The following is a 23586-nucleotide window of genomic DNA, read 5'->3' on the forward strand; positions in this document are numbered from 1 at the left end:
ACTGAAGTGCATCAGCTGAAGGTCAAATGACTCCATGGGAGGACAGGGCCCAAGTGAGCTTCCACTTAGCACATGTCAGAGGTCAATGAGCTAAATCAGTGGTTCCCTGATTTAGCTTTTGGATTTCCTGATCCAATAGGATTTTCAAGTAATTGGGGGTGGGGGTTGTTGATAATAGGTATACTGGTTTTTTATATTTTCAAGTAAGGACTTAAAAATTTTTTTAATGTCATATGGTTTATAAAAGGACACTTTTGTAAACAAAAGTCCAAAATTTTAGGAAAAGCTAGCCACCTCAGAATAAAGAATGCTTCTTTAAGAAATGATAGTTGGAAATCATATCACTATATAGGTAATAAGAAAATTGATTAGTTTCAGAAAATGTTCAACATAAAACATCCTATGGCAATACATTGTAGGTGCATCATTAGGACTGTTGGCTTGAAACACCCTGGTCTGTTTGGGGCTTGTATTCCATAATGCAGTCTACTGAAACTCAATGTCACAGAAGCACGCTGACAAAGATGGAAGCAACCTGCAATGAGGTTTTACATCATCTAGAACATTCTGAGAGAGTCTAAAAACAACATCCTCCCGACCTGAGCCACTTCTGCCTTCCCTCTGCAGGGCCAGGAAGAGAGCAGGCCATGGGGGCCAGAAGGCTTTCCGCAAGGGCTGTGGGAGGGAGACCGACTTGGCAGCTCAGCTCCGAGGTCTGCTGCTCCCAGGATGTTTGGGCAATGGCTTCCATAAGCCAGCTCAGGAAGCTTAGAATTGACTCTTGAAGAACTTCCCCCTACTGGTGAGAGCTGAATTCCAACAGGCACAGTCCTCAGACTGGGAGCCACAGGGCTGTGCCTGCCACAGCATGAAAGCTAGAAAGAAGAACAGAGTCTTGGAAAGAGGAGTGGTTTCATCCCGTGCCTTCCACCTGAGCAGCAAGTTCATGAGGGCTAGTGGTTTTCTGTCCAAGTATAGCTGACTCCCTGCTATTTCTGGGGAGAAGTGGAAGAGGGCAAGAGGTTCAAGACATTGTCCAAGAGGAAGGACAGAATATTACTTCCTGCCTACTTGCGTGTTTTGTCATGATGTGTGGGTGGCCAGAGCTAGTAGAAGCATCATGTTTCAGCTTAGGGACTGATTAGACACCATTTCCTCCTACTTGGGACCCTGAAATTGCCGCGTTCATACGGTAGTCCTAGACAGAACGTGTCACTCTTTCAGGAAGGCTGAGAACTCTCTGAAATTTTAATGTAAGTATGTGGGTATAAAACAAGTGGTCACACATATGTCAAGCAAGTAGGTTAATTTTGCTGTAAAAAGGGCCCACATCTCTCTCATATTCTCATAGGGGTCCACTGTAATTATATTCTCATTTAATGAAAACTGATTTCCCAATCAGAGTTACTGTATAACGGCACCACTACAGAATATGAGAAAGCATCATCTGTTTAGATGGAGGGGTGGGATCGAGTTTGCAGAGAAACCCAAGAAGAGTAACATACCCAGTTTCACATCTAGCTTTCTCTAGGCCCCTCCAACACACTTTATCTAGAGTTGTGAGGGTTAGCAAATAAAAGTACAAGATGCTCAGCTAAATTTGAATTTCAGATAAACAGCACATGCCTTCTTAGTATAAGTATGTCCCATGCAATATTTGAGACATATTTATACCGAACAATTTTGTCTTATTTATCTTAAATTCAGATTTAGCTGGTGTTCTGTGTCTATCTGGAAACACAGCCTGTGGCATTAGTCACTGTCACTTGTTTTCATGGGCCCCTCTTTTCCTAGAAAAGAAGACAATCTCAGATGCATCACCACTTGCAATTCTGTGCCCAGGGCTTCCAGGTACTTTTGCTCAGAGCCAAACATTTTGTAATTTCCCTTTTGGCCAGGGTGAGGTGCAATCCCAGACTTGATCAGCAGGGGGCACCATTTTCTTAAAATAGATCCCCAGTGACATTTCTAGGGACTCAGAAAGGGGACTATTGAAGTTTCTGTGGCTCTGTCTTCCCTCTGGAGCTTCCCACTTCTCCCCACATCACCACCCTGCCAGAGTTATCTCTGTGAAACAAGAATCTGATCCTGTCGCTTCACTCCTTAAATCACTTCCAAGATTCCATGATTAACTCCCTAATACACTGTAAAAAGCCCTTGGGGATCCCACTGGAGTCTTTTCCCTGCTTCATCTCCTGCTGCTTCCACCCTACCTGATCCCACACTCCTCACACTTCTGCCACCCCACCCCCACCCCACCCCATTCATCGTGAGCTGTTTGCAGCTTCCCACTACAGTATTTGCTGTCATGCCTTAGTACTCACAGTTCCCTCCGCTTGGAATTCCATTTTCCACTTGATGCTTCTAGCGACTCCATTCATTCAACACATTTCACAAGCGTGCATTGAGACCGGTCCTGTACAAGGCACTCTGCTGTGGGCTGGAGACACTTGCAGGAGGCAGCTGACTGGCGCCTTTCCCTTATACATCTCATGATCAGGGCAGGGGAAAAACAACACATAAGCAACCAAATCAACAACGTACTCAGACTTAGCTCGAGGGATAACTGCTTTGGGTCCTCTGATGGCTTTCATTTTAAGGGTCCCAAATTCTGCCCAGTCGTGTGGATGAACATGGATGAATGAAAAGAACAAGCTTAACTCAATAGGGAAGCGGACGAGGTGGGCAGATATGGTGGGTGGATATGTGGCCTATGAGAGCACTGAGGGTACATCCCACCTACAGGGGACAGTGGCTTTTCACCTCCTCTGGATTGTAGCCAGACTGGTTATTTCAAAAAAAAAAAAGTCGGCAATATTGACTTTTATGTGAACTCTGACAGTTTTTAAAATTCTTTGCCTGCTAAACTAAACGTGCCTACAAGTCAGATTTGGCCTATGGCCACCAGTTTGCCACCTCCCTTATTGCAACACTATATCACTGTCTTACATCTGGTTAGTATTTGTATGAATTTTCTCCCCGAAGACTGTGTCCTTATGTCTTTATCCCCTAACACATAGTAACTGACACAGGGTAGGTGCCAGTCAAACATCAATAAATGTCTATTGGGAATTTGGGGAGGAAGAAGGGAGGAAGAAGGAGACAAACTAGAAATAAGTTTGTTGATGGAAATTCTTAGTCCCACTGCTTTAGGCATGGGACAGATGGAACAAGAAAACCTGAAACAATTTATTGCTGAGTGTGTGTGTGCTCATGAGTGTGAGTTCCCATGTTAGCAGGTGTGATAGCTGGAAAATATGTCTAAGAACCATCAGCTCCTTTCTGAGTGAGCTCCCAAGCCATCTTTCCCCATTCTTGGCGGATGAGGGGGAGGAGAAGAATGCAGGGCTCAGGGTAGACTCCTGGCTTCCTTCCAGGACCTGTAGTCACTGGCACAGAGATCAGAAAGAGCTTATAGAGGTTTTTGGCACAAACTGATACATCCTCGGGGGAAGGTGTCTGGCAGCTGCTGCCACCCACTGCCTGCCCGCTAGAGTGCCCACTGCATAGCAAGCAGTTGTAGGGGTCAAAGTAAAACACTTTCTCTTCTCACTTGTCCAAAGTGAGATCATCAAAATGACCTCTCATCCTACATTGGGGGATCAAAACTCCCAACTTAAAGAGAAGGGTGAGGATGGCTTCGACTCCCCATCGCAGCCTCCAGAGACAGAGAGGAAGCCTGACCCCTGGAGCAGTCTGCTGATTCTGCTAATGGTATGCTGTCCTTTTTATCAAGAGAGGATGCTGCCTTGTACCCACGCAATGGAGCATTCTTGCTGCCCCAATGAATAAGGACATATCTTCAGAAAACAGAAATCTGAGGCTCAGAAAGTATATTTTTTCTGATTCACAGGAGAAGTAACCAGATCAATCAGGAATCAGAACTTCCATCTTGGCCCCGAACTCTCTTCTGGGACCTAAAAAACTGTAATTTTCTGGATCATGGAGGGTGGAGGGGCAGCCTGAAGTACATTGGAATCACTCTTTAAGCTGGATTATGGAAATTTTTGCTGCACGTTTCTCTCTCTGGTGAGAAGTATCTTGAAAGCCAAAGATCTATCCAACCTCCAGTGTGCCTTTTGCACCCTACCAGAGCTTGGCCAGCCAAAAGCTTTGAAGCAAGACCTTCCAGGAAGCAATTTCTCCCACAGGCAGTGCTGACTCAGCCCAGACTCCAAGCTCTGAGGCTGGTCCCTGGCCCAGAGTAGCCAGAAGGGGCAGAGGTGCACAGGGGGCTATGATCCTGGGTTGTATGATGCTGCCTAGAAGGGGAGATGGGGGTGCAAGACTAAATTGCACCCTAAATTGAACCCTAACTTTGAACCCTAAATTGCTTAAGCTTTTGCTAAGGATAAGGGGAGGGAGACTCAAATAGTGGCTTGAGTCCTCTGGGTTCCAGCATCCTTGGACAAAAACTATCTTTCCTCAATTCCCAGGGGTAGGGATGATGGCAAATTTAATATCTTTAATCTGGAAGTAAGACCATTCCCTGTCTCATTTGTAATCTGCCTGGGATCGGGGGTGACTGACCATCTATCTGGGGCCTCCATCTGACTCTCCAACATCCCCTTTCCCCAAAGGACCCCATTTGGATTAAAGGGAAACATGCGCTCCCTCGGTTCTCTTCACTTTCTCTACAAACTGCCTAAGATTCCTCCCATTTCTGCCGCTGCCTGCCACCCTCCTGCCACTTCCCCTTCAGTCCTTCATGTCATTTTCCTCTCCCCATCTCCTTCTTTCTCTCTCTTTCTCACTCTCCCCCAGTTCTGACAGCGAATCTTTTCCCTGGCACAGACCCTCAGCTTGCTTGCCAGCCCTGCTGGGTTACTCGTCTCATTTCTGTAGCTTCTGTCCAATTAGCTCTCTGGCCAAGCTCATCGGGAGCCCTCTCCTCTGGCCCTGCTGCCTCCTTCCTTCCTGCTGCTAGCAACGCTATCACCTGTGATTCATTTCCATTTGGGAATGGGGGTAGAAAGTTGGTTGGAATAACCTGGGATGTGTTTGGCAATCTATTCTTTGTTCTTCGTTGAGGGCCCCAGCAGAGTTAAGAGAACTTTAAGGAAGAGAACACCCTTCCCTGGACCATTAAGGACTCCAGGATCTAGTTTTAATGAATGGGAGATCAAAAGCTTTTTAGAGTCAGCTGTCCTGAAAAACAAGGGCCCAATGACTGCGACAACTGCAAGCCTTGCCACGGAAGACAAAGCTGCAAGCTTTGCCATGGAAGACAAAGCTGTGACTCAAAGGCATCACGTAGATGCTTTCTTGCTCATCCACGTTCCTGAGTTTAATGTCATTGGCTTGGGAATTAACTTTGAGACTTTTCCAACATAGATAAAAATAGAGCTCATAAATGCCATCCCAAGCACTTTCTGATAAGGTGGCCTTTTAAGGGAAGACTGGGCTCCTGGTGGATGGTGTGAGTCAAGGAGCCGCTCTTGCATTACGTTCAGAGTTTTTACAGGCTTCTGACCAGCCTGTGGCCAAACAGTGGATGCAGGAAGAGGAAGCTGATGGAGGCTTCTGTGCCTGAAACTATAGGATCCAAGTTCCTGAAAAGAATGTTTGTTCCTCTAGCTCATTCATTTATTCATCACACAAGCACTTATCTGAATACTCAACTATGTGCTAGAAATGTTTCCCTATACTGGAAACACAGTAGAGGAAAAAAATGGAAATTCTTGCCCCAAGGAGCTTATCATCTAGTGAGGAACAGAGAAGGAATCAGGCAATAGCAATACAGGAGTTGCAGTGAAAAGAGAAATATGGGAAGGCCTAGCTCAGGGCTAGGTAACATGCACAGCTTTCTGGAGGAATAGATAGATGAATTGAAGCTGGAGAATCAGCAGAGAATTAACCAGGAGAAGATGAGGTTAGATCAGGGAAAGGTGTGGAGGAGACTGTTCTGGGAAGAAGTAATAGTATGTGCAAAATGAGAGAACTTGGTGTTTTCAGAGATGAAAGCAGTTCTTTGTATGACAGGAAACTCAGTTGCTGGGTACGGTGGGAAGCGTAAGACACAGCCTGGAGACTGAGGCATAGGTCACTGCTAAAGAGCCTCTCACCTCTGTTAAGGTTTTTATATTGAGGGCAATGAAGGGTGGAATGCAAAGAAATTACTTGATCAGATTGGTTTTTTAGAACTCTCAGTCTGGCTGCAGAGCATAGAATAACTGGAAGGGTGAAGACCTTCCATGTTTTTTCTGGCTTTAGGATCTTTATCTGGTTGGTCTGCTTTCCTTCCTCATAAATAAAGGTTGGGAGCCCAGGGAGGAGGCTGCTGTGATCCTGGGAAGGATGAGGGAAGTGTCAGAGAAGATAGAAGGAAGTAGGCAGAACTGGGAGATAACTAAAGTATAAAACTCTCAGAACTTGGTGCTGAATTAGAAATGGACTTGAGACGTCAAGGATTCTTTCCAGCTTCTAGGCTTGAGCTACTTGGTGAGATGAGAAAACACCGAAGAAGAAGCAGGTTTTACATCTGCTGGATATTATGTGCCTATGGTCCATTCAACTGAAGATATCAGGCTGATAGTTGGATATGTAAGTCTGGAGCTCAAGAAAGTCCTGGCTCAAGATAGATTCGGAATATTCTTTAGCAGATGGATGGCAGTGGAGCTGTGAGGGGAAAAAAAGGAGCCATCTCAAGGCAAGTGAGGACAGTGTGAAGAGGAGAGGAACTGAACATAATCCAAGGAAAGCTGATGTTCAAAGGATGGCCAAAAGAGGAGCCTGTAAAGAGGCTGAGAAAAAGTAGCCAGAAAGAAAGAAGGAAAACCAGGAGTAACGGTCTTCTGTCGTTGGCCTCCAGCATTCATTTCCTCCTTCTGCCAAGAGAGCCCTGAATTTCCTCTGGGGAATTCAATCCTAGCCTGTTCTCAGTTCCACAGTTTGGATCATAGGGGAGACATGCTGGCTGGCTCTTCCTCATCCACCTGACCCCCTCCCCACAGCCCTCCCACTTGCTCTCTGTACTCCAGCCACACAAATTTTCCTTGAGTTCCTAAAAAACTCCATGCTTTTTCTGGCCTAAGGGATCTTTATCTGGTTGGTCTGCTTTCCTTCCTCATTCCCCTTCTGCACACTCTTTGCCTGCTAAACTTCCTTACGTACTTCCAACCTTCTTTGACATTCCTTACACGTCTAGGGTTTTCTGTTGTACGTTCACTCATTCAGTACGTACTAAGCACCTTCTGTCTATGAGTCAGTACTGTGTTGAATTCTGGGACATTACAGAGAGCCAAACAAACGGGCTGGAGCCAACAACTGATTAGAGGAGACTGATGGTAAAAAAGTAAACACACAACTACAAGTTATTGTTAGTGCTGTAAAGGAAGTAAAGTTAGTACCAAGATACCAAGAAGGTCCTGACCACTGAGGCTGGTGATCAAAAAAGGTTCTCTGAGGATGTGAAAATTAAACTGAGACCTGAAATAAGAGGCAGAACCAGCTAATGCGAAGAGTTAGGGGAAAAGCGTCAAGGCAGGGGGAACAGTAACGACAAACGCTCATGGAGGGAAAGAGCTTGATGGGTTCCAGGAACTGATAGATGGCCAGTATGGCTAAAATGAAGATGAGGGAGAAAAGCAAGCAGGGCACATATTTGACATGGTGAGACACTTAAAGGCGGTGGTACAAAGTCTGGGTCCAATGGGAAGTTATTTAGGGTTTTTAAGCAGGGGGCGCAGCATGATCTGACAAGTTTCAATTAGATTGCCCTAGTTGCAGAGTGAAGAATAGATTGAAGGACAAGCATAGAATTAAGAAGGCCAATTAGGACCCTATCACTGGGGTTAAGGCAAAAGAGGATGTTGGCTAGAACTTGAATGGGACTGAGGAGATGGAGAGAGGTGGACAGATCCAAGGGATGCTTTGAAACTAGTATTAAAGGGAATCCCTGATGGTTTACATATGAGGTATTAGAAGAGGACTCAAGGATGATGCTCAATCTTTGGCCTGAATGAGTGAAAAGAGAGCCAGATTGGCTTGGCTTAGACTGCCCCAGCCCCCTTTGCTGCTCCCCTCTTCCTTGGAAACCCTGAGGCAAATCTTCAGAAACCCAGAGCTTGAGAAGCAAGCTGTTTAGAAACCACTGGGCTGGAGACTCTCAGTGTGGTCCCTTCTAGTTTTGAAATTTTAAAATTCTAAACTGAAAACTCTTTGTGACTAGGGACAATATTTCTATTCTTTTGACTTCTCCTGTAGTTACCTTGGTAGAGCTCCGTACCTGGGGAGCATTCAGTAAGTGCTAGTTGACTGTTCATTTGGGCACAGATCTTCCATAATTGAATTTTAGATTAAATTCCCCCTTTAAAATAGGATTCTGATGCAGAATAAACTTTCAATTGAAATCAATTCACCTTGATAAAGTAGAGCCATGGCAAGGATAATCTAAAATTACAAAATCAGAAGTAACTTCTATTTGAGTGGAGACAGAGAAAAAATTGTTTTTGCTAAACAAATTATCTAGATTTAGGTAAATGTTATTTTAGGGCAAATAACATCAGGTAATGGATCAAGCCCATTCAGAATAGAACCAAGAAACCACTGAAAATAATTCATAACACTGAATATAACCTATATTTTATTAATATATTCTTTGTTGAAAACAAATATTGACGCTTCAAAACTTATTTTGAAAGAATGACTAGGTAATTCTTAAAACCATTTTAAAGATGAAGGAGGGCCTTTAATGGTGGTCCAGTGATTAAGACTCCATGCTCCTAATGAAGGGGCCATGGATTAGAACCTTCGTCAGGGATAAGATCCTTACATGCCACATGGCCAATAATAAATAAATAAAGCTAAACAAGATGGAGATGGAGCTGTGTGGCCAGTCCAGGACAAAAATCAAAGACAGGCTGGACTGAAACTTGCCATTTCCTCTCCTCTCTTTCCCACTGCATCTGCTCTGCTTGATCCTCCACTGTTCAGACATCATCTTTCCTAACCATTTCTCCAGGTTAAAAACTCAGAATTTCAATATCTATAAGCTCATTGATCAAATCCTCGGATAAGTATACCATTTCAAGTCTTTTGTTTTATAAAAGAGGAAAGTAAAGTAACAGAATGTCTTTTATACGCCAAGCATTTCTGAACAAACATGTCCTTCAGTGCTGCTTATTGCCCTATGATGAATGCCCATTTCACAGATGAGGTGGCAGGGTTGGTGGTCCAGCATCTGACTCTCTTCCTGCTTGGGATAAGTACCCTGCTGTGGACAGCATCAGTGAAAAGAAGTGCTGAAGGTGACACCATGGACATTATGGCAGCGACACCTTTTTCATTTCCCACCCCCGACCCCCAACACCACCACCACCAAGGTGGTCAGGGCCTGGGATGTGGTCTAGGATTAGTCAACAGGGTGCCACTGCCTGGGCTCTGGGTTTGCAGCCTGAGGCATACAGATGGAAAGAAGGTTAGCTGTCCTTTGCAACAGCCCAGCAGGGGCAAATGTGTCTGGTGGTGGCACTCTGGCAGTGCTCAGTGGTTGGACCTCCTGGCCATAAAGTCCTGCTGAAGAAGATTTTGTTCTTCCTCTATTAGTCCTTGGTTTCTGCTGAATTTCCGATTCTTCCACTCCTGATAATTCTGGGAGCCAGAGATATGTCTTCAGTAAATTCCAGCTGGGGCTGATGTAGCCAGCATTCGGGCAGTTCTTGCAACAAGAAACCTGACTGTCTCTGAGGAAACAGACTCCAGGGAGCTTGTCAGGGGCCCCACCTAGAAAGTGTCAATATTCTGGCCGAGAAGCCCATGCTGCTTCCTTGGTTCCATGCTTCCTGAACAAATCTAAAGAAGGGCATAGCGGAAATGAGCAAGGATGGCACACCTATTAGAGTGAGGCTTGAAGACCAGCGGGCATGTGAACACTTACCCCAGATCCACATTCAGTCACACATCCAAAAATAAGTGGGGTCTATCCTAGTCTGTGTATAGTGATTGTGATATGTTCAAATATGATTTCAGACAATTCTCACAACAACATGGTGTGGTGGACATTATTTTCTCCATTGCTCATATGGAAAAACTGAGACTCAATGAGGTTTGTCCAAGTTTATATTTAGTAAGCGTTAGTGCTGGGTTTGAACTTGAGTCTCCAGGCGAAGCGCCTGGAGCTCATTCATTAAGCCACAGCTGTTGCACTATGAAATTTAATCAATAAATATTTTGTCGCTGTCAATTTTCTATTAACCCCATCGCAGCCCTAGCACGACCTAATCAGTGTGTTCTTGTTGGTATGCTTCCTTGAGTGTAGTCTTACACCTGTATCTCAGGGGGTGTCATCTGCCTCTTTAGACAGGACTATGCTGGCAACCCACTCCAGTCTTCTTGCTTGGAAAATTCCATGGACAGACAAGCCTGGTTCATGGGGTCACAAAGAGTCAGACACACTGAGGGACTGAGCACACACACATGCTGCTGCTAAGGATCATCCTTCCTGCATTTCCCTCTCCTACGCCTCTACTCATCTGTGCATTCTTGCCTGCTTCTACATCCCCTACCCCTTCAAGAGAAACCATGCCTTTGCTTATTGGACTGTAAAATGGAACTGAAGGTCCTCGTAGGCAGAATAAATACCAGACATCTTAGGGGTCTTTGGGACAGATTCCTTGCCCAGACCTGGCTCATGATGGCCAAAGAACGCTATGTCATTTGAGTTTTGGATTAAGAAAACGAGTTCTGCGTGTTTCCTACCATCACAAAGAGCAGTTAATTGAATTGGTGCCACTGTAAGCTTGATTGTTGTGGCATAGATAAAAGCCTCATTAAGTCCCTCATGAGGAAGAGAATTTTATTTTGAGGATAGAAGAATGGGGCAGGGGGTTTCTTGCTTGTGGTTACAACAACAAAACAGTCAATGGAGGAAATAATTAAATAACTGGACTCCCCCCGCCCCAACCAATCCTCGTCAAGAGACTGGGTGAGTTTTTAATTAGTGCTGCATTTTCAATAAATCCATATCTGTACGTGGTGCTGATTCTTTCCTGGATAAGGAAAGATAATAATGAGAATCCTATTTTTCAGTCCCACACTAAAGGGATGCCTAGTATATTTAATCATGCTGTAGAAATCCTGGCAGCTTTCTCTGAGCCCAGCCTCTGCTCTAATTACATTTCTAGATTTTAGTAAATTGAAAGGGAAAATGTAGGAACAAAATAATTAAAACCGAAGAGGAAGTGCATATTAAAAAGGAGAAGCTGTTTAAAATTCTTCCACATAGTGCTTCCAAGGACGTCTACAGTCATTTAATCAGATCCACACCAAATCAAAGCCCTTTGTACAGAGGCTGGTGAGATCACGTCTCAGGTGGGCGGTATGGTCCACACAGAAGAATGGGAGCCTCATCACACCAGGCTACAGATGGGCATAGACTTGTACGTCCTTCCAGATCTCTAGAGATTCAGGGCCAGCTGGGACAAGCTGGTGGTGCAGACTCACCAGCTTTGAGGAGTCACTTCCCAGGTCCCAGGCAGAATCTCACTAAACTGTAATGATCAGCCCCAATTGTGAGGTAGCTAAAGTATGTTGACCATGCCTCCAGTTCTCTCCTTCTGCACCCCTTCCCCACCTCCATGCTTCTCCCCTCCAAGAAGTGAGAGTGAAAAGCAGTGAAATCGTTAGTCACTCAGTGTCCGACTCTTTGCAACCCCATGGACTGTAGCTCACCAGGCTCTTCTGTCCATGGGATTCTCCAGGCCAGAATACTGGACTGGGTTGCTATTTCCTTCTCTAGGGCATCTTCCCGACCCAGGGATTGAACCCAGGTCTCCTGCATTGCAGGCAGATTTGTTACCCTCTGAGCACCCCTTCCCCACTTCCATACTTCTCCATCCAAGGAGTGGTACACTTTTTCTTTCTTCCCTGCCATCCTGTGAAATCTGAAGTCAAGAGAACAGTAAATTAACAGCTTCAGTGACACTAGAAATCGATTCTTTGCAACTGGTTACTGGGTTGCCTGTGGGGCACTCTACATTTATTCAAGGACCAAAACCCTTGATGCCTTCAGATAATGGAATGAAATGTTTGTTATGATGATTATGATGAGTGAGTGAAATCTAGTTGGAAAGTTTCAAGCATCAGCCTAATAGGTGACAAAGTACTTCTTGTTTTAAGTGGTGCAGGGATAGTAACCACATCATTGTTGAATTTAGGATCTCCATTTAAAATAAAATTTTTTGGCTGTGCTGGGTCTTTGTTGCTTTGTGTGGGCTTTCTCTAGCTGCAGTGAGCAGGGGCTACTCTTCGTTGTGGTGTGCAGGCTTCTCATTGTGGTGGCTTTCTCTTGTTGTGGGGCACAAGGCTTTAGGAGCACAGGCTTCGGTAGCTGTGGCACACAGCCTTAGTTGATCCCAGGCACGTAGAATCTTCCTGGACCAGGGATTGAACCCACATCTCCTGCATTGGCAGGCGGATTCCTATCCATACACCACCGGGGAAGTCTAGGATCTCCATTTCTTGATCATTTTGGCTAAAATATGGGTTGAGGAAGCTTTAGGAGTGTTTTGTCTGTCATTCCAAGGATATTTTGTAGGGTCTGCTTGTGCATTTGAAAGTGGACAACAGTCTGGTACTGTCACAGCCTCCCATGTGGTTTGGCTCATGTACTTTCCAGCTGTCCCTGCTGAACAGACTCACCAGCCAAGGGGCCCCAGGACACATGCGGCAGGACATAGTGAGCACTGTGTCCTGGAGACAGTCCCACAGAAGCAGAGCTTCCAGAAGCTTCCAGTTTTCACAAGGCAGGGTTCATACTTTGTCACCCCATGACCCACAGGTTTATCTGGTTGCTTTTTTGGATAAGACACTTCCTCACATGTTTGTGTGTGTGTGTGTGTGTCTACATAATGATACAATCTCAGTATGGAAAAGAGACAATGCCTGCTCCAGATTATTTGGCTCGATTCAGTAAGAATAAAATTTTTAAAGTTTAATCTTAGGCAAGAATTGTAGCAATAACAAATCAAATATTCCATCACTGGTGAAGGCAACTTCTTTCTCCCAGGGCCCAGAGGCTCTGAGACCTTTTTTTTTTTTTTAAGGTTTTTTTAACTGCACTATGCAGCATTCAGGCAGAATCTTAGTTCCCTGACCAGGGATCAAACCAGTGCCCCCTGCAGCGGAAACACAGAGTCTTTCTTAACTGCTGGACTGCCAAGGAAATCCCTGAGATATATTTCTTTTACTCAACTCAGCAATCAATGATAGTCCTTAGGAGACAGGATGTGAGACCAACTGGGGACCCAGGTGTCCAAGAAAATAAATTGTTCGTGAATCAGCTTGCTATCAGTTAAGCCACCTACATGCCCACCTTACCGCAAAAGAATGGGCCTTTTTGTTTTTGTTTCCGAAAGCTCAACTTTTTAAGTTACTTAAAAGTCTCTAACATCATCAAAAAGTTCAAAATATTTTACTGACACACAGCTGGTTAGAAAAATGAGGTAATATATGTAAACGTCTTTAGTAATCCACAAGCTGCTAGTGAATATAAGGTGCTGTTGTTAAATGTCTTTATTGTTACGCTCACCCGACTCCCAATCTTGGTGAGCCGCTGTTTCGTCCTCGCACCTCCGCGCAGACTGCCGCGCCCTACACGCGACCCTCTGCGAGTTCCCGCCTCTTTTTTCTCAAGCCCCTCCTTCCCTTCAAATCTTCGGGCCCTGGCGACACAAGGGACGCATGCGCAGTAGGGAAGGTAGGCGGAGTCTTGAGGCAGAGGGAGGAGGAGCTGGAGAACCTAAAAAGGGGAGGGGAGTCGGAGTAGAGGAGGCGGAGGCCGCGCGGGGTGGGGCCCCGGCGGGTACGCGCTCGCTGCGTCGACGTGCTGACGCCATGACGCCCCGACCGGTGTGTTTCGGTATGTGTGTGTGTGTGTGAGTGTGCGCGCTCCTTGTGTGTGTGTATTTGTGTATCGGCGGTCTCGCAGGTCCCGGATGTTGCGGACAGTATGAGGCGAGCGCAGGGGGACGGGGACCAGCAGCTGTCGCCGCCGCTCTCAGGTGAGTGGGGGGAGGAGAGTCGAGGGAAAGGGTTGTCCTGTCTGAGTGGGGGGGGGGTGTCTCCCTTAAGAGGTGACTGACCCCCCACTCTCCGCCCCCCCACCACCCCGCGCCGCACATAGACTGTTTTCTGCCCCATTTCCCACATCCCGGATTACATGGCCCGCGAATGCCAGCAGTCGTGCCTTCTCCTAATCCCAAGCATTCAGGAGACACAAACGCGCCCCCTGCCTTCGGCCCCCCCCATGATTTTCCCAGTCCCATCCCCCTTGCCAAATAGTGAGCTGTCGCCTGCGGCGAGATGGGTGACTGCGCATGCTCGAGTGTGAACAAGCTAGGGGTGCTTGGTCGCTGCCCTCGGGGCGCATGCGCATCGCTGTGTTGCAGGGACCTGCGGGATAAAGAGCCACTTGACCGCGCGCCCGCCTTCTTCCTAGGCAGTGGGCTAGACTTGGTGCCAGATAGTGGGCCTGTTGCTTCTCTCCAAAAGGGAGGGTTTAAATTACTTGAGGGAATTTATGACAAAGCACCTTTCGCGTCTTGTGTTGTCATAGGGATTCCCAGGCTCCAAACGCCTCCGAGAGCAAGCATTCCCTACGCTGACCCTTCTTTGGAAACTGCCATTGGAACTTATAGTTCTAGTATTCCTTTTCTTTCCTCGGATTCTTCCATCGTCATGTTGTATCGCTAATGCAAACCTCCTCTAAATTTAGGAGTAGGTGGCAATTGTTCTGGCAAGGGATTTTGGTAGCCTTTCTAAGGAGGACTAGGGCCATAAAAAAGAAAGTAAGGGGGGTTTCCTTTTAGTAAAATTACTTATTCTCACAGAACCAGATGAAGTAAAGAGTATAAGGCTTAGAGTAGTAACTGTACATCAAGACATCTATGTACTCTGATCTCTAGCCCTCCTCGGTGTGACCTATTTGCCTCTTTTTTGGTAAAAGATCTTCTTTAGTGCTTTCGTTTTTAGCTGTACATTATTGGTGTTTTGAATAGCACATGAAAAAAGCAATCTGAAACTACTGGTGAGCGATAACCTAGCCAGTGGAAGTTTTAAGTAACAAGAATGGTGTTTCTTTCACATTTGCAAATAACAAAGAGCAATTTTTAAAATGAACTTTAAGGTGCAGTAATATCTCAGTGATCTAGAACCTGTGTTTTCAGTTGGAAGATTATACATGGTCCCTTGATTTGCGCCTATGTTGCCACTCTTGAATACTCGCTGCCATCAGAACAGGGTGAAGAGATGATAAACTCTTACAAGCAAAAGGTTTGCTGAATAGCATTGAAATGAATAGTTAAATTGTTGGCGGGGGTGGTGGTGCACATTTTCTGTGTTCTTTTAGTTGTCTTTGCCAACGTTGCTTCCTGTCTGGATAACTTAGGAATGGGACATACTATTCAGTTCAGTTCAGTTCAGTGGCTCAGTCGTATCCGACTCTTTGCGACCCCATGAATTGCAGCATGCCAGGCCTCCCTGTCCATCACCAACTCCAGGAGTTCACTGAAACTCATGTCCATTGAGTTGGACATATTATTAGGAAGCCTTATTTTCTCTTTTCTTTCCTTTGTGTTCTTTCTTTGATACTCATCTCTCAAGGCTTTTTGGGGGAGAAGGGGTTGTCATTCTTAACTCTAGGGCCTTAAGTTCTTGGGCTTTAAAGTATATATATATATATTTTACTTCCTCATTTTACTGTGGCCTTGGCATGGTTCAGCTGTCTTTCATGCTGTTTTCTGTTGTAATGGTTACAGCTGGAGCCAAGCAATGACATAGGAAGCACAAGAATTTGGGGGGCATATATCTTCTTGTCAGAGAAGGCAATGGCACCCTACTCCAGTACTCTTGCCTGGAAAATCCCATGGATGGAGGAACCTGGTAGGCTGCAGTCCACGGGGTCGCTAAGAGTCGGACACGACTGAGCGACTTCACTTTCACTTTCCACTTTCATGCTTTGGAGAAGGAAATGGCAACCCATTCCAGTGTTCTTGCCTGGAGAATCCCAGGGATGGGGGAGCCTGGTAGGCTACCATCTGTGGGGTCACACAGAGTCGGACACGACTGAAGTGACTTAGCATGTATCTTCTTGTATCCTTTGAAAGAGCTGGACATTCATCTTTTTTCTTGTGTGAAGACTGAGAAGTATAAGTTATTGTGACCACCTCATGCTTAGGCTGGGGGTGGTTGATGTCCATTTGATACTTTGGGACTTATCCTTTTAGAGCTCTTCATAGTGGTTAGTTTAGTGCTTGGAGATGTTCAATGTTGCCTATGTCCAGACTTCTGTCAGGTAGTTTGGTAAAATCTTTTTTATTTCTTTAATTTTTTAAAATTTTTGGCCATGCATGCAGCATGCAGGATCTTAGTTCCCTGAGCAGGGATTGAACCCGGGCCACCTGCAGTGGAAGCACAGCCTTAACCACTGGACCACCAGGGAAGTCCCCTAGTCTGGTAAAATTTGGAAGTAAAATGGAGGTAAATAAATGTCCTTTTTTCTTCTCAGTAGACTTCTGTCATATAGGGTGCTTTCTTTTTATCTGGTTGAATTTACTGAAGTCTCATAAAAAAGTTGTATGGTGTGAAGACATGAAATGCTTTTAGGTTAAGATAAGTATTAATTAAATAATTCAGATGGGTGCAATGTGTTCAGTTGCTCAGTTCTGTCTAACTCTTTGCTGCCCCATAAACTGTAGCTCCTCTGTCCTTGGAATTTTCCAGGTAAGAACACTGGAGCATGTTGCAGTTTCCTACTCCAGGGGATCTTCCTGACCCAGGGATTGAACCAGCATCTGTTATGTCTTCTGCGTTGGCAGATGAATTCTTTACACTAGCGCCACCTGCTGCTGCTGCTAAGTAGCTTCAGTCGTGTCCAACTCTGCGCGACCCCATAGACGGCAGCCCACTAGGCTCCTCTGTCCCTGGGATTCTCCAGGCAAGAATACTAGAGTGGGTTGCCATGGGAAGCCTTAAATTGGTGTAGAGCCTTGTTTAAAAAAATAACTCTTTAAAATGGGTAACACATGTACACACATACGATACAAAAATCAGAAACTACATAGAGTATGTCCTCCTTTCATCCTTCTAGATACCTCCCTTGAAGGAAATTGTTTCCTGTATCTTGTTTACCTTGCATAGATAAGGCTTTTACATGCATATGCAACTATATATTCTTTGGTGTTTTTGTTTTTATTTGTTGTTTACATAAATGGTAAGATTCTATACCTACTATTCTGCACTTTGCTTTTTTCACTTAGTATATCTTGGCTGTCATTTCATACAGTACATAGAGTACCTCTTCCTTTTTTTTTTTTTTTTAACCTCTTCCGTTTTGAAAGCTGGCAGATATTCCGCTGTATAGATGTGCCATTATCCAGCCAGCGTTTATTGGATAGTTAGGTTGTTTCCAGTGCTACAGTTAATTCCTCATGTGTCCTTTTTATGTACATCGATGTCTGTTGGATTAATTCCAGGTGGAAAGCTATATGGATTTTTAATGTTGTTAAATATTGCTAAATTGCTTTTCATAAAAGTTGTATTAATTTATATTCCTGCCAGCAGTGTGAGTCTGGCTCTTTCCTCACCAGCACTGTACTATCTGATTTTTTAAGTCTTCCTGCAGGAGACTTCCCTGGCAGTCCAATGTGGAAAATCCATGCTTCCAGTAAGTGGGCATGGGTTTGATCCCTGGTCAGGGAACTAAGATCCTGCGTGCCTCACAGTTCAGCCAAAAAAAACAAAACAGTAACAAAAACAATAAAACTTCGTGCACTCTTGTGTGAGATTTTAAAGTTCATTATGTACCTTGTTAAGCTTCATTATCCCCAGGAGTTGTGGATAAATATTGTCACTGTTTTGCAGACCAGAGGTAGTGGTGAAAGATATTGTTGGACTGAAGAATAATCTCATGAGAATAAAGTCATATGCCTGGATAATGTGGCTTTTTAAAAGCAATGCTAGGAAGACACGTACAACTTGTATTCTAATTTCTCCCTATCACACTTGCTGATTGTTTCTCCATGGGAAATTCTGTAACCCCATAAGTGATGTTTGATGATCTCCATTTGAGAGCTGTGACTCAAGATTGTTTATACAAGTGAACTGCTACTCTGTTGAGAAATTAAAAGACTAACTCAGTTATTTGAGATGCTTTTCTGAGTGCCTGCACAGAATATTGCTGCTAGTACTCTGAAAGATAGTTGCAGAATGTGTGCTTCACTATGAATTGTGAGCAAATAGAGGAGAGTTCATTTGGGAGGCCTTCCTGGAGGAAAGGAAGTGCATTTTGAGCTGTCTAGGTAAAAAATTGTAAACATACAGAAAAATGGAAAGAATAGTACAGTTGTCATCTTTATACCAATTACTCCCTAGATTCCAACAGTTTTTCATGTTTTACTGTATTTGTTTTATCTGTATATGTGCATGCGTGCATACTCAGTCTCTTCGGTTGTGCCTGACTCTTTGTGGCCCTATGTGTAGCCCACCAGACTTCTCTGTCCATGGGATTCTCCAGGCAAGAATAATGGAGTGGGTTGCTGTGCCCTCCTTCAGGGGATCTTCCCAACTCAGGGATTGAACCTGGGTCTCCTGCATTGCAGGCAGATTCTTTACTGCTGAGCCACTGGGGGAGCCACTTTATATGTGCATATGTGTTTGCATATAATATATAAATCTTTACATTGTAGACATCATGACACTTTAATACTTTAAATACTTTAGTGCATCTTTTTAAAACAGACATTGTTTTAGTTCATTGATCTTACAATACATTGTCACAGCGGAGGCAATTAACAATACTTTCCCAGTACCGTCTAATATCTAGTTCATGTTCAGGTTTTCCCAGTTGTCTCCAACACAACACTTGTTAGCTATTGGTATTTTTTTCTCCAAAAATGTTTCCTTAGTCTCTTTTTAAATCTAAAACACTTTATTTAGGATCGATGCAGTCTTTCCTTTTGAAGAGACCAGGCCATTTGTCTTGTATAATATATCACTTCTAGAGTTTTCTGAGAAACTGGAGATTCCTCTCAGTTTCATGTAATTTGTTCCTTTATCCCTGTATTTCCTTACAAACTGGCAGTGAAGTCTTGGCTAGATTCAGTTAAACATTTTTGGTAATAATACTTCATAGGTGATGCTGTGTACCTCATGTCACATCACAATAAGAGAAACATCATGTCATAATGTCTGACTGTTAATGGTGATGGATTTGTTTGTTCAAGATGATAAATACCGGATCTCTCCATTGTAAAGACTTTGTAATTAGCAGGTGGAGTAGTGACACTTTGACACAATACTCTTATGCTTCTTCAGCAGCCTTTATCACCTACTGATAACAGTCTTTGCCTGAATCAACTATTTCTTTGGCTATTACAAAGTGCTAATTTTCTAATTCTAACATTCCTTTTATATTGATTAGCCTTCCATCATCTGTAAAGGTATCTCTCATCAGTTAGGAATAGATTATAATTTCTTCCCAAAAGTTCAGATAAATTCTTAATTTACTCAGAATCCTTTAGCAATTTTCTGAGTAAGAAGTTGGTATACCTCTAATGAAATGAATTTTCTTTTTTTTTTTTTTTTTGCTCTGTTTTGGTATCTTTATAAACTCATGGATTTTAATTTTCTCTGTGTTTTACCAATAATCACAGACTTTTTTTTTGGATGCTCAAAATGTCCCATGTTTGACCTTTGGGAGCCTTTTACACTTGGTGTATAAGCTTCTAGCAGAGGAAGTCGCTGAATGACTTTCTTTTTTCTTGTCTCAGATGTCCCCTCACCTTACCTCTGTATGCTTATATATCTATACTACACTTCCTTCCATTTTAATAAACTGTGTTGTTAATCTCCGTATGGAGCTTCTGTCCCCAAATTCTAACAACTAAAGGTGTCTTTTTTTTTAACACAGTGCACCTAGTGTTTGATTCATTTCTGTGTCACTGGCATTGTTGGATTCTGAATCTTAGACCTCACAGCTTTCTTATCTTGAGTACTCTTTGTGAAAAACAGCTAGTATCTCTCAAGAGAGCATTGCTTCCCAACCCCACATCACAAATACAAGGTTAGCTATAGAAGAGACTGGATTTCCCTGTCGGCTCAGACAGTAAAAGAATCCACCTGCAATGCCGGGAAACCCGGGTTTGATCCCTGGGTTAGGAAGATCCCCTGGAGGAGGGCATGGCTACCCACTCCAGTATTCTTGCCTGGAGAATTCCCATGGACAGAGGTGCCTGGCGGGCTACAGTCCATAGGGTGGCAAAGGGTCAGACATGACTAAGTGACTAAGCATAGCACAGCATAGAAGAGACTGTGGAATTTCTTTTCTCATGAGCAAACTTGCTTTTTTTTCCTGAGATGAAAGGTATACAAGATGAAATTTATAAACTGATAATTTGTATATAATATTTTCGAGATGTGGGGTTTTGAGCATTATATACCTTTGTGTGTACATGTATAAGTGTGTGTGTGTCTTTCCTCCCTTTTCCTTATTCACACACATTTCTCCAACACAGTTGGAGTGTTATGTAAGATTATGCTGTAATAACATATATTTTTCATTATCACAAGATTTCATCATGAAAAAGTGACAAATTGTTCATAATTAAGGAAAATTTTCAGATAGGCCATGAGCTCTAATATCTAGCTGTCTTAACACAGGGTCTGGAACAGTACTAAATCCTGTGGATTTCTGTTGTGTGCTGTGGACTCAGAAATGTTGATGCATCCTCAGTGTTTCCTGAAAACCCATCACACTAATAAAAGTTAATACAAGGGAAAGATACAATGGAGCTATATTCTAAACCTGTTTAGGGTCTAAACTAATTCCTCAGTCAGTCAGTTCAGTCACTCAGTCGTGTCCAACTCTTTGCGACCCTATGGACTGCAGCACGCCAGGCCTCTCCCTGTCCATCACCAACTTCCGGAGTTTACTCAAACTCACGTGCATAGAGTCGGTGATGCCATCCCACCATCTCATCCTCTGTCGTCCCCTTCTCCTCCTGCCTTCAATCTTTCCCAGCATCAGGGTCTTTTCCAGTGATTCGGTTCTTCACATCGGGTGGCCAAAGTATTGGAGTTTCAGCTTCAGCATCAATCCTTCCAGTGAATATTCAGGACTGATTTCCTTTAGGATGGACTGGTTGGATCTCCTTGCAGTCCAAGGGACTCTCAAGAGTCTTCTCCAACACCACAGTTCAAAAGCATCAATTCTTCGGTGCTCAGCTTTCCTTATATTCCAACTCTCACATCCATACTTGACTACTGGAAAAACCATAGCTTTGACTAGACAGACCTTTGTTGACAAAGTAACGTTTCTGCTTTTTAATATGCTTTCTATGTTGGTCATAACTTTTCTTCCAGGGAGCAAGCATCTTTTAATTTCATGGCTGCAGTCACCATCTGTGGTGATTTTGGAGCCCAAAAAATAAAGTTTTCACTGTCACTGTTTGCCCTGTTTCCCCATCTATCTGCCATGAAGTAATGGGACCGGATGCCATGATCTTAGTTTTCTGAATGTTGAGCTTTAAGCCAACTTTTTCACTCTCTTCTTTCACTTTCATCAAGAGGCCCTGTAGTTCTTCACTTTCTGCCATAAGGGTGGTGTCATCTGCATATCTGAGGTTATTGATATTTCTCCCGGCAGTCTTGATTCCAGCTTGTGCTTCATCCAGCCCAGCATTTCTCATGATGTGCTCTGCATTTAAGTTAAATAAGCAGGGTGACAATATACAGCCTTGACATAGTCCTTTCCCTATTTGGAACCAGTCTGTTGTTCCATGTGCAGTTCTAACTGTTGCTTCCTCACCCGCATACAGATTTCTCAAGAGGCAGGTCAGGTGGTCTGGCATGCCCATCTCTTGAAGAATTTTCCACAGTTTATTGTGATCCACACAGTCAAAGGCTTTGGCATAGTCAATAAAGCAGAAGTAGGTATTTTTCTGGAACTCTCTTGCTTTTTCACTGATCCAGCGGATGTTGGCAATTTGATCTCTGGTTCCTCTGCCTTTTCTAAATCCAGCTTGAACATCTGGAAGTTCACGGTTCACGTATTGCTGAAGCCTGGCTTGGAGAATTTTGAGCATTACTTCACTAGCGTATGAGATGAGTGCAATTGTGCAGTAGTTTGAGCATTCTTTGGCATTGCCTTTCTTTGGGATTGGAATGAAACTGACCTTTTCCAGTCCTGTGGCCACTGCTGAGTTTTCCAAATTTGCTGGCATATTGAGTGCAGCACTTTCACAGCATCCTCGTTCAGGATTTGAAATAGCTCAACTGGAATTCCATCACCTCCACTAGCTTTGTTCGCAGTGATATTTCCTAAGACCCACTTGACTTTGCATTCCAGAATGTCTGGCTCTAGGTTGGTGATCACACCATCACGATTATCTGGGTCGTGAAGATCTTCTTTGTATAGTTCTGTGTATTCTTGCCACCTCTTCTTAATATCTTCTGCTTCTGTTAGGTCCATACCATTTCTGTCCTTTATTGTTCCCATCTTTGCATGAAATGTTCCTGCCTTAGCAGAAAATGATTTATAAGACTCTTAACCATTTAGTGATGTTTTGAGTAACTTACGGATTTCAGGTTACTCAAAGCCTGACAATAACAGTATTCTGATATTTATCTGAAATTCGGTTTTCTTTTTGCCATCTTGTCATATTTACTTTCAGATTTTATAAGCTTATTCTCAACCTGGTTTCATAACAGTACTGGCTTCTTACTAAATTTTGGTTGTGTATTCAGGGAAGCACACCTGTTTCTTGTGTTTGTTTTCAGTTATGGTGAATCATTCCAGTAGCTTCCTTTACTTTTGTTTTTGACAAGCTCCTGTTATAGTAAAAAATGATTTTGAAGCTTAACCTCTTTAGGAAACACTTGGCCCTTCATTCTTGCAACTATGGTCATGTTTTAATAGAATTGGCAGGAGTTGTACAGTTGCTGTGTGTGGCAAAGTTGGTCATGCAGCTTTGGGAATGCTGGATGCAGACCTCAAAATGGGAGTTATACAGTTGGACAGTAACCCTTACTTGACCGTGAAGACCTTTATTCTTTTTTTTTTTTAACAATTCAAAAAATTAAAAAAATTTTTTTACTGTGCCGTATGGCGTATGGGATCTTAGTTCCCCAACCAGGGATCAGACCTGCACTCCTTATAGTGGAATCATGAAGACTTAACCACTGGACCACCAGGGCAGTTCCCGAAGACCTTTATTCTTTAGTGTTGCTTTCTAAGAAGCTGTTGGCGTAAATCTTTGGGCTGAGGCACCAGCTATATCAAAGAAGAGCTTGCAGTAGTTCTCTGAAGGCCTCTAATTCCTCCTAGCAATCTGTTTATTTGTAAGGAAAAAGATATATATGTAATCATTCACTGTGATTTGAGGTCTACACAGTCCTTTTCTTGGTATTTAAAACAGGTACTACTTTCAATTTCTATGATTTTGACTACTTTAGATACTTCATACGAGTGGAATCATGTAGTACTTGTCCTTTTATATCTGGCTTATTTCACTTAGCATGATATCCATGAGGTTCATCCATGCTGTCAGAATTTCCTTCCTTTTGGAGACTGCATAATACTCCCTTGTTTGT

At 43.6% G+C, this 23586-nt stretch overlaps 1 protein-coding gene across 3 annotated transcripts in view; it reads left to right on the forward strand.

Annotated features, from left to right (window-relative positions):
* The first annotated feature begins 13809 nt into the window (after nucleotides 1-13809).
* The window catches only part of SPOP (speckle type BTB/POZ protein), an 82341-nt gene continuing 72564 nt past the window's right edge, over nucleotides 13810-23586 (forward strand). For 2 of the 3 annotated variants that reach the window (XM_070773305.1, XM_019981849.2), the window contains exon 1: nucleotides 13810-14000. The gene's annotated coding sequence lies outside the window, so the exon portion shown is untranslated. The remainder of the gene's footprint in view (nucleotides 14001-23586) is intronic. The other variant, XM_019981848.2, reaches the window with a different exon arrangement.

This window comes from Bos indicus, chromosome 19 (genome assembly GCF_029378745.1).
Source record: "Bos indicus isolate NIAB-ARS_2022 breed Sahiwal x Tharparkar chromosome 19, NIAB-ARS_B.indTharparkar_mat_pri_1.0, whole genome shotgun sequence".
NCBI classification, from domain to species: Eukaryota; Metazoa; Chordata; class Mammalia; order Artiodactyla; family Bovidae; genus Bos; species Bos indicus.